This window comes from Ovis aries, chromosome 19, assembly GCF_016772045.2.
Source record: "Ovis aries strain OAR_USU_Benz2616 breed Rambouillet chromosome 19, ARS-UI_Ramb_v3.0, whole genome shotgun sequence".
Lineage (NCBI taxonomy): Eukaryota > Metazoa > Chordata > Mammalia > Artiodactyla > Bovidae > Ovis > Ovis aries.
In genome coordinates this window covers 41462784-41476559 of record NC_056072.1, presented here as the reverse complement: position 1 = coordinate 41476559, position 13776 = coordinate 41462784, and the positions used below count along the sequence as shown (strand labels likewise).

Here is a 13776-nt window from a genome sequence, read left to right as displayed (position 1 = left end):
TCAGAACCCCCGCTCATGTGAGCAAGGATCCAGCTTCTTTCCATCTGTGCCATTGGGGCCTCAGCATCTGGTTCACTCTAAAGCAGGCTGGAATCCTGGGAATACTAAGATGGTGGCCAGCAGCGTCAGGCTCAGTGCCTTCTTATTTACAAGCATCCCTTTCCACAAATCCTCCAGGATCTGGAAACAGCCATTTCTGAAGCTGAGGGAATTCTACTCTCTAAGTGACTTAGGTCAGGCTAATCAGTCATTGCTATGGCAAAGAGTTGGCTGAAGCCAGGGATAGGCAGCCCCGTGGGCCAAAACTTGCTCACTGTGCTTTTGCAAATACGGTTTGATTGCAACATAGGCACACCCATTTTTACAAATCCAGTTACATACTTTGAATAGCTGCCTTTGTGCCATAAAGGTAATCGTATAATTGTGACAGAGATCATCAAACCCTCAGAGCCTAAAATGTTTACCATTTGGGCTTCTATGAAAAACCATGCCATCCTCTGGATTAGCTACATGAGGTGAGCACCTGGAGCTCGAGATGGATTCGCATGCATCCTGTCTCCTTGGCTGCTAAATAGCACAGTACGAAGAGCATTCTGGGGAGACAAGGAGTGCCCAGAAGAGATATGACACCGAACTATTCAACTTCCTAGAAACTTGAAAGCCAGATCACTTTAAAGGATCCACCATACTGAGTACATATGAAATACCCTCTGTCCATAGAATACAACCCAAAGAATAGGTACATTAAAAATAGAAGTACGACTCCTTACAGTGGTGGTGTACTTACGCTGGTAGGACAATCCTTCCGCTCATCTCTTCAAACGTATCTTCCATCATCACCTCTCTCTCCACCCTGAAGCCCTGCCCACCCAGGCTCCAGCAATCTCCTTGACTTTGCCAAGCTCATCTCTGCCGCTGTGTCCTTGGCCCAGAAGTTTTTTCCTCCCCAGATCTTTCCTTGGCTGGACTCTGCGCATTCCTCAGGTCTCAATTTATGGGTCACTTCTGCAGTGGGCCTGTTCTGACCTCCCTACCTGAAGCAGCCCATTCCCCCCTTCCCCATTCCCCTCCCTCTCCCTATGTTCTCCTCTTTCACAGCACCATTTACAGCCTTTCTAACACTCCTCAAAATCTGCAGTTATTTTACTTGTTCATTTTCATGTAGAGAAAGACAATAAGGTGAGAGTTATTCCTTGGCCTTCTTTCCTCTCATTGTATCCCAGTTCCCTGAAGTATTGAAACACAGTAGGTACCAAATCAACACAGGTAGAAGGAATTTTTTAATACGAACTATACAACTTCTGGGCTTCCCTGGTGGCTCAGTGGTAAAAAATCCTCCTGCAATGCAGGAGATATGGGTTCAATCCCTGGGCTAGGAAGTTCCCCTGGAAAGGAAATGGCAGCCCACTCCAGTATTCTGGCCTGGAGAATCCCATGGAGAGAGGAGCCTGGAGGATTACAGTCCATGGGGTTGCAAAGAGTCAGATGGGACTTAGTGAGTAAACAACAACAATATACAACTTCTACAGCCTTCTTAGTCTTCCTCTCTTATAGCCCTTACTTTACCTGTCCTTTACCTGTCCTTAAAGATAGACAAGGACTATGCCTCATTCTTCTTGTTCTCCCAGGACCTGTACCAATATGTGCAACACAGTAGGCAATGGACAAATAAAGAATGAATTCTAGATATTGGGTTGGCCAGAAAGTTCATTCAGGTTTTTCTGTAAGATGTTATGGACAAACCCCGAATGAACATTTTGGGCAACCCAATATAAAAGCACGAGCAGGCAGGATGTTCATTTCCTGGGAGGCCGTAACAGGAGACTGTTGGCAGTGAGGAAATCCTCACCCTCAATCACAGAGCAGAGCAGTTCCAGGCTGGAAGCAGCTACTGTAAAGCACACTGGGTTCCCAGGTGTAGAGAAAGACATTGGACCGATTTAAAGTCTACAGAAGGGGGTCATTTACGGGAAGGCAGAGATACATGACTCTCAAGGCCACATGCCTGTCTGGGGTTCTCTGAGCATCCCTGCTCTGAAGTTCTTCCTCAAGACTGAGTTTCATCCCTGGTCATGTGACAGAAGAGCTGAGCTTGGAATCACATTTATTCCTTCTAAGATTCAACAGTGTCCTCTAAATTACCCTGTTGGAACTTGATTACATCTGGGAGTTCATACCATTTATAACCAACAGAAGAATTGAAACACCAATAAAAGGTCCTGTTGGGTCGATTTTCAGGGCACCCACCTCGAAAGTATGATTAGAAAAAATTTTTTTCAGGGACCAAACGCTGACACACAGACCCTGGGGCGGGGGGCAGAGATGTGAATATGAACAGTAGATAAATGGATTTCACCACACAGTAAAAGAATATGTGGTGTTCACTCTATGTTGGTTATTCTTCTAAACAACTTTAGGCAAGGTCAACGTCCTAAACAACTTCATGTTTATTTTTCATGTAACAGCAGGAACAAGAAAAGCGTATTCAAAACTACAGGGGAAAGAAATGTGGGTTTTCATTATAAGAGCTGAATACAATTATCTTTATGTTGAATGAGCCCAGAAGGATTGCAAACCATCATTTTCATCCTTTCCCTCTGTGGTGCGGGATTAATCTGATTCAGAAGGCTTCTAGCAATTTATGTCTCTCTTTCCCTCATCCTGGTGGATGAGCAGCTCTTCCAGCAAGAGGATTTTCTATGAGACTGAAGGTGTAGGATTGATGTTTCATGACACATCAGGTTAAAATTTCAAAACTATCCTTTCTCAGCACTAACATACTTCATGAATACATTGGAGGAGAATTTCTCACTGTGTTTGGCCCCACAGCCATTACACATTCTCACCAACCCTACATTTTTCACTCAGATGTCATTAGAAAGGTCATTATTTGAATTCTTCCATGTATGCGCTTCTGCACCTTGCCATGTCTATTATTCATTATCCTTCCTTCCCTCTAACCCAAGCTTGGTCATCAAACCCTTAAGCCTTCCAGCTGCTTTTTAAGCCTCGAGAATTACTTTAGTAATGGCTTCAGCATAAAGGACAAACAGAATAATTCAGGATGAATTTGGGAATAAGAATCAAATCTAGGTCATCTAGATCAAGAATCAAAACATATTAATATTAAACAAATAAAACAGCAGTTCATAAATCTGGGTAACCGCCAGAGTCAATTGCAAGTATAGGTCACATAGACTGATAATCAAAACATATTTAGGTACACAGATAAAATGGCAGTTCATAAATCTGTGTAACCATCATAATCAATTGGGGTCTTTTCAAAACACATTTTTAGGGGCCCCATCATCAGAGCCCACTCATTGGAAAAGATGCTGGTGCTGGAAAGATTGAGGACAGGAGGAGAAGGAGGTGACAGAGGATGAGATGGTTAGATGGCCTCATCAACTCAATGGACATGGGTCTGAGCAAACTCTGGGAAATGGTAAAGGACAGGGAAGCCTGGTGTGCTGTGTTCCATGGGGTTGCAAAGAGTCAGAGATGACTGAACGACTGATGACAAATTCAGAGGTTTGAACATAGGAAGGCTGAGCACTAGTTATGTGCTTAAGATAAAGACGGAAGAAAGAATGGATGAGCAGAATCATGTCCCAGTGGAAAATTCTTCTGATGGGATGCCTGTGAAATAAAAATTATAGAGATGGTTTCCTATATTTCTTCATAAAATATAAATAATATAATGGAAACCAAGGACCATATTAGGTAGGCAGTGAAAGCTCCCAAAGGTGGGTTGTCCAGGGTGCTCCTTCCGCCTGGCCCTGAACTCCAAGGGCATCTCAACACAGTGCTGCCTGTTTTGCTAGGCAATATATAGACCCACACATTTCACATTCGAACAGACGTCTCCTTTTATGTTTTATTATTTTTACTGAGTACTGAAACAAATGTTTTCAGTTTTGTCTGGATCTGTGTGAGCTGAAATGTCCAGTTTCCTTTATTTTCAATTAATTTATTTATTTTTGGAAATGTCCAGTTTCAACCAAAGCATCCATATTTTAGGGACTTTCATTCCCTGTTCTGTATTTAAGGTGTGTCAATAACCTCAGATATGCAGATGACACCACCCTTACGGCAGAAAGAGAAGAGGAACTAAAAAGCCTCTTCATGAAAGTGAAAGAGGAGAGTGAAAAAGTTGGCTTAAAGCTCAACATTCAGAAAACGAAGATCATGGCATCTGGTCCCATCACTTCATGGGAAATAGATGGGAAACAGTGTCAGACTTTATTTTTGGGCTCCAAAATCACTGCAGATGGTGACTGCAGCCGTGAAATGAAAAGACGCTTACTCCTTGGAAGGAAAGTTATGACCAACCTAGATAGCATATTCAAAAGCAGAGACATTCCTTTGCCAACAAAGGTCCATCTAGTCAAGGCTATGGTTTTTCCAGTGGTCATGAATGGGTGCGAGAAGTGGACTGTGAAGAAAGCTAAGAGCCGAAGAATTGATGCTTTTGAACTGTGGTGTTGGAGAAGACTCTTGAGAGTCCCTTGGACTGCAAGGAGACCCAACCAGTCCATTCTAAAGGAGATCAGTCCTGGGTGTTCTTTGGAAGGAATGATGCTAAAGCTGCAACTCCAGTACTTTGGCCTCCTCATGTGAAGAGTTGACTCATTGGAAAAGACTCTGATGCTGGGAGGGATTGGGGGCAGGAGGAGAAGGGGACGACAGAGGATGAGATGGCTGGATGGCATCACCGAATCGATGGAGGTGAGTCTGAGTGAACTCTGGGAGTTGGTGATGGACGGGGAGGCCTGGTGTGCTGCGATTCATGGGGTCGCAAAGAGTCCGACACAACTGAGCAACTGAACTGAACTGAATGTGGCCTGTAACAAATTAATCATCTGAGAAGACTGAACTGACCACTCTTATTTAGCCAAAACTATTCAATCCTTGTCACAGGATTCATCAGAACAAGTTTAACTACTTATCTTTTTTTTGTTTGTTTGTTTGTTTTTTTTAACAAAATAAACATTTTACCCAAGCCAGTTATTTAGATGTCACAGGTTTAAAACTTTAAAATGAAGCGGTTACATGGAGTTAGAGAATTTTGTCCTAGACCTGAAACATATACAGCAAAATAGTGAGAGAATAGTATCTTCAGTGATTACTAGTACTTAGCACCTAGTATTTCACAGCAAAATGACAGAGAATAAGTGCCCCAACTGCATCAACAGAGGGAAGAAGGTGAGTCTGAATAATAATGCCTTACATTTACGTAGCACTTTAAGGTCTATAAAGCACTTTGCCTTTCACAGTATATTTGATTTGACAGTGAGTAAAATAAACCCCCAAACTCTGAGCATCAGGTGGAAAAATAGTCCACCGAAACCTGTAAAACACTGACATTAAGAAAGCATCAAAATATTTGCCACATTTTTGTGTCACAGATCCCCCAATAAATTTAACAGCCAATACCCACTTTGCTATATGTCAGGACCTCCAATTACTAAAGGAATTTGTTTGGTAGCACTAACGAAAAATTTAACATCTAAAACATACAATTCTGCTATAAATTGACATCTAGCAATAAAGTAGCATTTAGGTTAGTTAACCTTCACCTGTATATAAAATTACAGAGAGAGTCCCCTGGGTAGTTATAGATGGAAGTCACATTATTCTAAGCAGAGAAAAATAATGCAGATGAATCTGTGTTGAGGGAGACAAAATATTTACAAAACATCTCCTTAGGTACCTTTGGCTATGCTTATAGAGTACAAAGCAGTCCATCCTAAAGGAAATCAACCCTGAAAATTCACTGGAAGGACTGATGCTGAAGCTGAAGCTCCAATAATCTGGCTACCTGATGCGAAGAACCAACTCATGTGAAAAGACCCTGATGCTGGGAAAGATTGAGGGCAAGAGGACAAGGGGGCAACAGAAGATGAACTGGTTGGATGACATCATCAACTCAATGGACATGAGTTTGAGCAAACTCTGGGAGACAGTGAAGGACAGGGAAGCCTGGCGTGCTGCAGTCCATGGGGTCACAAAGAGCGGGACACAGCTGAGCAACAGAACAACAGCAACTGAGTGCGAGGTGTTCTGAGGATCAGCTCAGATGATATAATGGAAAATCAGGCTTTCAGACAAGCCTGGGTTTGAATCCCAACTCTCCTATCTGCAACTTGTGTTGTTGTTCTTATTGTTGTTGTTAAGTGACTGCCTCCATAAACCTTAGTCTAAGTATAAACTATCAATGCCCTATTTTTAGACTCATGAGGATTAACTGAAAATTATAAACTAATAGCAAATATTTATTGAGACATTCCTGTGTGTCAAGTGCTATGTCAAAGACATTTACATGTATTGTAATCTGTTTGATCTTCACAACACCCCTATGAGGCAGGATACTATTAAGACCCCCATTTTAAAACCTTATAAATAGATGAGGCTAAAAAAGGTTGACTTTTGCAAGAGTCATAGAAATGATAGGTGATAGCTCTGGGAAGGAAACCAGGCCATCTGGCTCCAGAGTCCTCCCTCTTCAACAGGAGTGTAGTCCTGATGACATTTCCCTTCCACCCTCACTCCATCTGCAGCATTCCCCTCCAATCCACCTAAGCTGCCCTTGAGTTTAAGAGAACAGGGGAAAAATTAACAAATAGAAATGGAAGAAGACCGGGGAGTTTGGTTACTTTTCCTTTCAGTGCTTTGACCCAAATGGCATCATGCGATTCAAGATTAGCTAAGTAGAAATGGAAAAACTCAGTGATTTGATACTCACTTAGAAGAAGAAAGAAAGGGTTTAGAAGAAGAAAGAAAGAAGAAAGAAACTTTCCCACAGGGGAAAGACAGGCTCATTTCCCTTCTCCTGCCTAGAAAGCCAGGGATGAGGGCTTTTGCCTCCAAATCACCAGGCAGGGAAGGAAAGTCAAGGGGGAGGATGAGATTGGAGGTGTCCACTCCCACCTGTACACCCAACCCATCCCCTGAACACCAAACTGAATTTCGATTTACAAAACTCAGGCAAACTGGGTTCATTTTCAGAGCAGAGATGCAAGTCGTAAGGCAACTGCAGAAGATAAAAGTGATTGCATCCTGAAGGTACTAATTCTTCAGCAGTAGACATAGGCATTAGATATAAACATAGGCAAAGTGATTTTTCTCATGGCTTTAATCAAATGATAAAAGTTCTCTGGCAAATTATAGTTCTCATGAAATTTCTTTCCAGATGAAAATAATAAATACCAGTCAAGTAAGAATCATTTTGATTAAGATGTTGGTTTCTCCTTTCTCTGCACACCAAATATGAAGAATTCTTCTGGATTGGAAAGCAAGCTGCTGTGTGGACATCCCACCACATCCCATCACTTCTTTGCTAAGTGGCTCTGCACTGGAGAGATCTGTATTTGAACATCACTGACCGTGTCTCTTAAAATGCAGTGCCCTGGGTCTCACATCAGACCTACTGAGCCAGCAGAGGGGTCAGACAGGTTTCTGTTCTACTGAAGCCACTTAAAGCCGTGGTGAAGTACACTGTTGGTTCAGGAGCACAGCTTACTCATTACCACCAAGGGAGACAGCAGAAGTTGAAAATGATCGGGGCTGAGATTTCATACGGCAGATGTCTGAATGTTCAAGTGGTCAATTTTGTAAGTTCAAACTAGATATTCAAACTATGCAAGTGATATGATCAGAACAAAGTGGTTTTTTTTTCCCCCCAAGAATCTAAGCTAAAAGGCAGTAATTAATAGTGAGAGAATTCACTGTATGAATAAATGAGCTACACAGGGCTGCAAATAACCTGTATACTGCAAACAGTCTCATAAAGCGACACCTTAGCCTGTCTTAAGGACAAGAAAACTGAGAGTAAGATTAAAATGAACAAAAACATGGACTTCCCTGGTGGTCCAAGGGTTAAGAATACGCCTGCTATTGCAGGGGACAATCACACATGTTTTGGCGTAACTAAGCCTGTGTGCCCCAACTACTGAGCCTGCACTCTAGAGCCCTAGAGAGGCAGCTGCTGAGTCCACATGCCCGAGGGCCTGCGCTCTGCAACAACAGAAGCCACCACAGTGAGAAGCCCGCACACCGCAACTAGAGAAGAGACACCCGCTCCCAGGGATGGGGGAGCCTGGTGGGCTGCCATCTATGGGGTCGCTAGGAGTCGGACACGACTGAGCGACTTCACTTTCACTGTTCACTTTCATGCATTGGAGAAGGAAATGGCAACCCACTCCAGTGTTCTTGCCTGGAGAATCCCAGGGACGGGGGAGCGTGGTGGGCTGCCGTCTATGGGGTCACACAGAGTCAGACACGACTGAAGAGACTTAGCAGCAGCAGCAGCATGTCACTAGAGAAAGCCCGCACAAAGCAATGAGGACCCAGCACAGCCAAAAATTAATTAAGTAAGTAATTAAAAAAAGAGAAAGAAACATGCATAAGGCCCTTGGAATAAGATGTGGTGGGCTGGGCATTTCTATTCCCATCTTCATATTGGTTACTTCTCATCATCACTCAACATATTTGCTAGGGTTTTCCCCCATTTGAAATATGAGGAAATAAATGTTCATAGAGGTTAAGAGGCTGGCCCAAACTCATAAAGCTAAAACTTCTATAGAGCCTCTTACTGATGTCAAAGTGTATTAGCTCCTAGACTTTACTTAGAGCTAAAATGTCCTCTAAGTTCATGAATTGCAAAGATTAGCAAATCTTGTGGAAGGGACCTAAGAAACTCTTCAGTGAATGGAGAGCTTGTTTATTGCTATTTTAATTTGTAAATCACATTTATTTGAAGAATTTCTCTCTTTGTTCTTCCGGAAGCTATCCAAAAAAGGAATCACTAATGTATCAATAGTTAATAAGGGACACTTCCCACAGCGTTAGCACTATAAAATTAAATATCTAAGTAGAGGATTCAAGCACCATAAACACAGAAGAGTGTAAGCAAGCATATTTTATAAATAGCTCTTATAAAATTCTAAATTACCTGCCTGCCATAAATCTCTCTCTTTAATACATCTAAAGCACTCTCCCACCTAAAGATGCACATAGTCACTGCTGTAAAAGCTCACATTAAACTTACTCAGTAGCATCTCTTTTAAAGGACAGAATATTGCCTTAATGATGTGGCTAGTCGAAATTACATTTTCGAGTATGATTTGGGAATTGGATTAGTGGAAATTCTGGTCTTTGTCAGTGATGGCAGAATAAGGGAGACTCTTGACAGAAACTCCAGAAAACCCACACCTCCACATTGCACAACACATCATCTGCTTCTACAAGTTAGGAGGATAGATTCATTCTATCATTAGCATCTCCACCCTCCTCCCCATACCACCCAAGAGAGCCACAGTAAACAATGGCAAAATGCAGGTTCTCATGAAGCTTACATTCTCCAGGGACTAAAGAAACAATATGGTACAGGAAAAAAAAAAAAAAAGTAACATACCAACAAATAAAAGACAGTTGAAGAAGACCCTGAAGGAAATCAAATAAGGCCTGGACAAAGAACGCTGTCTGCCATTAAGCCATCAGCTATTGCACCAGCTCCTACAGTGTACCCTGAGGGGAATTCAGGAAGGAGAAAAAGTGGATATTGGCCCTAGATAGTAAAGATGTATACCAAAGGGATGATTTCAACAAGCCAGACTCTTGCACCTTCCCATACATCGAAGAAGCAGCAAAATCATTACCCTGAGATGAAGGGTTTTTTTTGGTGTGATTATCAGTAATCTTTTGATGTTCTACTACATTTTTTTCCAGGAAAACTCCTATATATCCTGGCTTCTTTTTTATCTCTTTGGAACAGTTCATCTGAGCTATCTGAGAGGCTATCTTCCCAGGCTATAGTCCTCAGTAGGGTCTCAGAATAAAACATAATCCACAACTGTTAGGTTATGGGGTTTTGTTTTTAGTTGATAAAGGCAAACAGGATAGGGAGTGTGGGGCTTAGGAGGGCTACTTCAGATGGGAGGGGGTGTCTGGGAGGGCTAATGATAAAGCAATATCTGGTTGTATATGTACATGAGGAGGTGCTGTGCACTCAGTTGCTCAGTTGTATCTGACTCTGTGGTCCCGTGGACCAGCTCCTCTCTCCATGGAATTTCCCATGCAAAAATATTGGGGCAGGTTGCCATTTCATACTCCAGGGGAACTTTCCAACCCAGGGATTGAACCCTCATCTCTGTGACTCCTATGTCAGCAGATGGATTCTTTACCACTAGCACCATATGGGAAGCCCCTGGTACGTGGTGATACGTATCAATAGATGCATATGGTGGTGCATGGTTGAGGCCAGAAAAAAGGATCATTTCTTAAGCCTGTGCGATATTCAAATTGCTCCACCAATCACCTGGTGGATAACGGTGCCCTCTTATTTTAAACTCAAATGGGAGAGTGAATAATCAGCTGAGAAGAGGTCACTTTTTTAGTTTGATATTTTCCTTTCCTGTCACAAATGCCTCTCTGAGTAAGCTAGGCCACCTTGTTCTTTGCAAAGAAGAATTTAAAGCCCACAAAACAAAAAATCCTAAAGGGGCACCATGTTCAAGAGGCTCATTCAGTGGTGCACCTCCGCTAACAACAATGGTTGCTTCAGAGGAAGAGACCATTACTGGGCTTATTGCTATTACCACGCAGTGTGAGACAAAAATGCTTTATACCCCAGGCATTAGGTGGCAATATCAAGAGACAAAAGCCAAGATGAACAAAACAGTCACTGCGGTTTCCATGGCAGGTTGTCAAATACTGCCTGCCTCATAATATTCGACTGTGTGAATTTCAAAATCTAAAATGCTCAGTCATATTTTGTTTTCAAAACCCAATAGCTAGGGGCTTCCCTGGTGGTTGGGTGATTAAGGATCCACCATGCAATGCAGGGGAAACGGGTTCAGTTCCTGGTCTGGGAAGATCCCACATGCCACAGAGCAACTAAGCCCGAGCAGCACAACTACTGAGCCTGTGTCTCGAGCCCAAGAACCGCAACAAGAGAAGCTACCGCAGTAAGAAGTCCTGCCACAACTGGAGAGTAGCCCCTGCCCACTGCAACTAGAGAAATGCCTGCACAGCAACGAAGACTCAGTGCAGCCAAAAGTAATAGTAAATAAATAACTGAAAAACCAAAACCCAATAGCTAAATATTGATGGTGCAGTTTTGCTCTCTGGCAGGGCTGACTTCTGGCTTCCTTGGGTCAAGGTGATGGGGCCACCACTGCGTACTATTTTATCACCGTGGAACAGCAACACTAGTAAATATCTACAGTCTAAGAAGACTCATAGCATGCGCAGGTTAACAGCGAAGATGCAAAAGCCCCAATCACAAAGATTCTAAATCAGTAGATTTAGAATAAAAGCGGAATCAACCTTTCTATTAAAGTAACATGAAAAGTAATTCTTAGGTAGGTAGCATACGACTGAAGCGACTTAGCAGCAGCAGTATAAGAATCATACTTAGAAAAAATAGATTAGACAACTTTTGATACATAGGCTTGTTCTGAAAGGACAGTTTTCAAAACTTTGTCATCCACTGAGATTATAGTTGTATGTACGTGCATGCTCAGGCAATTTAGTCACATCCAACTCTTTGTGACACTATAGACTGGAGCCTACCAGGCTCCTCTGTCCCTGGGACTCTCCAGGCGAGAATACTGGAGTGGGTTGCTATGCCCTCCTTCAGGGGATCTTCCCCACGCAGGGATCGAACCCATGTCTCCTATATTGCAGGTAGATTCTTTACTGCTGAGCCACTGGGGAAGCCCATATGTATGTACAGCTGACTCTTAAAACCTGGGGGCTAACAGTTCCAAACCTCCCTCGAGGTGGAAAATCCATGTACAATTTATAGTCAGCCCAGATACATGCACTTCTGCATCCGCAGATTCCACCAACCACTGATCTGTATTGCTATAGTATTTACTACTGAAAAAATGCCCCTATAAGTGAACCCTCACCATTCAAACTTCTGTTATTCAAGGGTCAAATGCATGTAGATGGTTTCTTTTAGCCATTTAACATTACACAAAGGGTTTGAGATGGCCCAGCTAATTCATATGGGAGAAATCCTGTGATCACATAGGAAACAACTGAAAGATGTCCAAAAGAATATAGTCTACCAAAAACTGTAAAGAAAAATAAAAAAATTTTCAGAAACTGTAATCTAAAAACAAACAAACAGCTTAAGCTAAAATACAATGGTAATAATGATAAGAACCACATTCAACAATTTATATCTGAGTGCTATACTCCAAGAATTACTCCATCATCACCACCAAAGCTAACAAAATCATTAGACATTTTAGCCAGATCACTGGGACATGAAAAAGTTGTCACTACTAGAGTCAGAGTCTACAGCCATGGAAGTCAGCCATACTAGATTCGATGCTTGTTGGGGTTTTTTTGCCTTTTTTTTTTTTAAGTTTTATTGTCATTTTAAATTGAGATATAATTCAAATAACATAAAAGTTACCATTTTCAAATGCACAGTTCAGTAGATTTTAAAAATATCCATAATGTTGCACAGCTCTCACCACTAATTCCACCACTAATCATCCCCAAAAGAAACCCTTACTCAGTACTCATTTTCCATTCCCTTCTTCCTACAGCCCTTGGTAACCACTAATCTACTTTTTGTCTCTATTCAGTGCCTGCTGCTCTAGGAAATATTTTAATGTTCCATTCAGAATCCTGAAATACCATTTTGAGATCGTATAACCTATATACTCATATACATTTCAGCTGTGTATCCTTTGTACACTCTATCAACCTGTGCCCGCCTCTTGACAAGATCTGAATTTCTCCCCTGTTACTCCTATGCCTTTGCGTGCATGGCTGAAGGAATTTCATTAAATAGATACTGCACGGAGTAAGCATCTAACTCATCTGCTAGTTTGGGGATTTATATTTGAATATTGATTTTTTAAAAAAGTCTAGCAACTGGGTCTCTGTATTTCAAAAAACAATTTCAAAATGAAGCTGCTCCTATTAGACTGTTGTGGGGTTTTTTGTTTTTTATCATTTGCATATTTGGAAGCCAGGCACAGAGGCTGAGAAAAGCTGAGAATTCCATCTTTATCACACTGTGTGTCTGCAGTAAGCCTAAGCTCTTTTTTATCATAAGGAATTACATTTGCTCCTTAAAGAACTTCCCAGAGATGCTGTGTTAAAAGCCCCGTGGTAGCTGTGTTAAGCATTACAGCCACATGCAGATGAGCATCAAAGGCACATTAAGTTTATTTGGCATCGCTTGGAACCAAGCATTACCTTACTTGCTCACAGCCAGTCTCAAAGCCATAAAACCTTATTTCACAAAAATGTAACATTAACACCCCAGTTAGACTTGCTTCTGATTTCTAACATGGAGGTGGGGAAAAAAAAGAACTTTTCTATGATTTTGGCTTAGGAACTAACTGCATAGGAATTTGCGTTTGTATGAAGGAGACTGCAACTCAGCTTCAGAATCATCCAGGATTCCATTCTCTTATTTTATTTTATTAAGAAAGCAGAGACTCTCCTAATAAATCCTCTTTCCCTCTTCTGGCACACTTAAAACCCATTTCTGAGCTCCACTGACTACAACACGCTGACCTTTGGTATTAAGTAAAAAGGGAGGAAAAGAGTAGGTGTGTGGGTGGAGAGAAAGAGAACAGAGAGGAACACAGGTCGAGGAGTGAGGGGACAACCCAAATGTGGGGCCGCTACATGAGCAAGCCCTCTGCTCAACATTAGCAGAGCAACAATAGATGGCACAGAGAACTAGAAGGCTGGCAGAGGCGCCCGGGCCTCACAGGGGACACAGCAATCCAAGCCCGATAT

General features: G+C 42.1%; 1 protein-coding gene across 10 annotated transcripts in view; it reads right to left on the bottom strand.

The window, feature by feature from the left end:
• FHIT (fragile histidine triad diadenosine triphosphatase) overlaps positions 1-13776 on the bottom strand; it is a 1568898-nt gene that overhangs the window by 297296 nt on the left and 1257826 nt on the right.